This window comes from Poecilia latipinna, unplaced genomic scaffold, assembly GCF_001443285.1.
Source record: "Poecilia latipinna isolate Pla-1442-1.1 unplaced genomic scaffold, P_latipinna-1.0 Scaffold996, whole genome shotgun sequence".
Lineage (NCBI taxonomy): Eukaryota > Metazoa > Chordata > Actinopteri > Cyprinodontiformes > Poeciliidae > Poecilia > Poecilia latipinna.
The window spans coordinates 65,485-68,947 of record NW_015113612.1 but is presented as its reverse complement, the minus strand read 5'-3'; the positions used below and the strand labels follow the sequence as shown (position 1 = coordinate 68,947).

General features: G+C 40.3%; 1 pseudogene; it reads right to left on the bottom strand.

The window, feature by feature from the left end:
- Positions 1–468: 468 nt before the first annotated feature.
- On the bottom strand, positions 469–1,813 carry LOC106958554 (tripartite motif-containing protein 16-like; annotated as a pseudogene).
- Positions 1,814–3,463: the final 1,650 nt, after the last annotated feature.

The following is a 3,463-nucleotide window of genomic DNA, read 5'->3' as shown; positions in this document are numbered from 1 at the left end:
GATTGGCTGCCTGGAGGCTGTAGGAAAGCAGCTACACCATTGGACCAGCAGAGGATTGTCAAGCCAATCAGACATTGATGAGGCCCACCTGGACCCTATAAAAGGCTCCTGAATCCATTCCTCTAGTGGGGCAGCTATTTTGAAGAGGTTTTGTGAAGCTGTCGCCTTTTGTTTTGGTAGTTGCAACTGCTTTAGGCAGGTTTTAAGCTAGTTTGGTCTTTGTTTGTTCCTGCTTGTCCATTTGACTTTGCTCTAGTTAACTACAAGTTAGAAGTTCGTGTTTGGGAGGCTTGGTGCTCCCCTTAACATTCCCTTTGTGTGTTTCCTGTTTTCCCCTTTTGGTTTATTTTGAGCTTACTTTGAACTGACTTGTTTGGACATTTTGCAACTTTAATTTGCACCTGACATTCTTGAGTTTGTTAATCCCTTTTGTTTTGCATTCATTTGGTTAAATTGTATTGTTTTGTGAAACTTTATTTTGTAATAAATCATTTTTACTTTACACTTTCGCTCTAGACACATTTTATGTTACCGCCCCTGGACCCCTAGACCTTGGGGGCGTAACACTGGATGATCAGGATAAAATTGCAATTTTGTAATTTTTGTGTCTTTTCTGTTTCCCTCAGATAATAACAGATAACTGTTTACCATCTTTGGATCAAGAGTGATTCTTTTTGAATATTTGAAGAAGTCAGTTCTGGTCTTTGGCTTTGGTTCTGACAGTAGAACATCCACCTCATAGATCGTCAGTTTGATGTTTGTCCATGAGTCTCTCATGACTTCCTGTAGTTTCTCTCTGAGCTCTGACACAGCTGCTGTCACGTCCTCAAAGTGTCTCAGAGGACGGATGTTGATGCTGGATGAGTGTGTCGACTCACTGAGTGCTGGCAGTGAGGGGTAGTTGAGGAGAAACTGGTTGTGATCCTCTGTGATTGAGAGCTGCTCCAGCTCAGCGTCTTTCCTCTTCAGCTCAGTGATCTCCTGCTCCAGCTTCTCCTGGAGATATTTGACTCGACTCATTTCAGCTGCCACCTGGGATCTGATCTGCTGCTTCACCTCAGAGCTTCTTTTCTGGAGGAGACGGATCAGCTCAGTGAAGATCTTCTCACTGTCCTCCACTGTTTTATCAGCAGAGTGATTGATGGCCTCCACCTCCTGTTGAAGCAGCTTCACATCTTTCTCTCTGTCCTGGATTCTCTGCTGGATTTGTTGCCGACTCACCTGGAGCTTCTTCTACTTCTCATCTCTTTCTGCTGCAGCTGGGACTGTTTCATGGCCTTTATGTTCATCCATAGTGCAGAGATAACAGATACACTGCTGATCAGTACGACAGAAAATCTTCATCACCTCATCATGACGAGAGCAGATGTTCTGCTGAAGATTCTCAGAGGGATCCACCAGCTTGTGTTTCTTTAAAACAGGAACATCGTAGTGAGGTTGGAGATGATTCTCACAGTAAGAAACCAGAAAAACCAGACAGGACTTTCTTCCTCCCAGTGCAGAAATCACAGGCCACATCTCCAGGTCCAGCATAGCAGTGGTCAGCTGGAGCAGCTTTGGCTCTACTTTTCTTCAGGTCCTCCATTAACTCTGCTAACAGGGTGTGTTTCTTCAAGACAGGCCTCTGTCTGAAGGTCTCTCTACGTTGAGGGCAGCTGTAGGTTCCTTTCTGGTCCTCTCCATCCCAGAAGTATTTAATACAGTTCATACAGTAGCTGTGTCCACAGGCTGTAGTCACCGGATCCTTCAGTAGATCCAAGCAGATGGAACAAGAGAATCTTTCACGGTCCATCTGAACTCCTTTCTGCGCCATTTCTCCTCTCAGTGAGAATAACTGTGAGTTTCACTTCCTCATAAATGAAACTGAATTCTGCTCTAAATGTGACATGATACTGCTGGGAATGGAGGCCTGACAGCTGTTAGATCAACTACTGATCTGAAGGGAGGGAACAAAGAAATGTGTTGACAAGGAACCACAGCTCCTTGTCAACTCCTCCTGGTAACTCCTCCTAGGAGGAGTTATCAGACTGGTGAGTTCAGAAAGAGCTTTGTGGTGTGTGCGTGTCTCTGCATGTCTGTGCATTTGTACTTGTTTAGCTATTGTTGTGAGGACATTTTCTTGACAAATAACCAACACTATTAGGACATTTGTAGCTGTGAACACACTCTGCCATTCCCACACAATGTAAAAAAAACCTTTTTGGATAATGTGTTAGATTTATGACTAAGATGTGAACTGAGTTTAGTGTTAGGAATATACTTGAGGTGGTTATGGTTAAGGAAGAGGTCAGCGTTAGTCTGTAGAAATCGATCATAGTCAATAATATTATTACAGTGAGACGGGTGTATCTCACTGTTGTGAGAATAAAATAAATTGATAACTTTTGGCAATAATGGATTAGAAAAAGAGACCTCTTTAAACAGAAATTTTATCCAGGTTGGCTAATAAGTAAATCAAAATTAATACTTTTGTTTTTCCAAAAAATAAAAACCTACCTCTTTTTTATTGAGATTCAATAAAAACCAATATAACTCTTTTGTATTCAAAAATTTCCAATCAAACTGGAAGCATTTAGTTCACAGGAAATGGTGCCGTTCTCCTTCCAGTGTGAACCACAGATTTTTTGTGAAGTTTTCTGAATGTTTCTGCAAACAGGACTCCGAATTCAGATAGAGATCAAGATTAATGGTTGGAATACAGAGCCATGAAGTCGTTCTAATTCCCTGAAAACTGTAATTTGGGTTGTGAACAAATTTCATAAAGTAGTGATGTTCTCTAAAATTCTTACATTCTCTTTAGAATATGTGTTTGGATGCATTAAATAAGTATAGTTTCATCTATAGCTGAAAAATGCTAAGTAAAGTTGTATGTGGTTAAGCAGTTTTTTTTTTTTTTTTTTTTTTAATCAGGTTAAGTTAGACAGTAGCTCTGATGTTACATCCAGTGTTCCACGCTTTAATACAACATTATTAGAAATATAAGCTTATTTATCTTTTTTTTCTGTCCAGGGAGGCAGATGTTAGCAGGGCCAAGTCTGGATATCAGAAATGCTGATGTTTTAGACCTGAAATCCAAATTTATCTGGACTCAAACAGCAGTTCTTCTGGAATTCATTAAACTGACACATAGACTGAATATACCTCAGTTGCCATAAAATCTTCAGGGGATGTTTTGACTTTCTGAAGGTCTTGAACAAAGACTTCTCTATGTTCTGATCCTGGGACTGTTTAGCACAGTAAATATACTCTATAAACACCTGAAAGCATTTCCCTCACCAACAAAGTGAGATTTAAACAGTCCCTGTGGATGGAATAAGAGAAAACCTCAAAGAGCAGTGAAGACTTTGCTTTGACGAAGGAAATATTGCGTTGTGTTATGTCTCCCAATAAACCTCTTAAATAAATCCCATTTAGGTAAATATTCTCAATTCTTCTTTTTCCATTTTTTATCTGCAGGCATGTG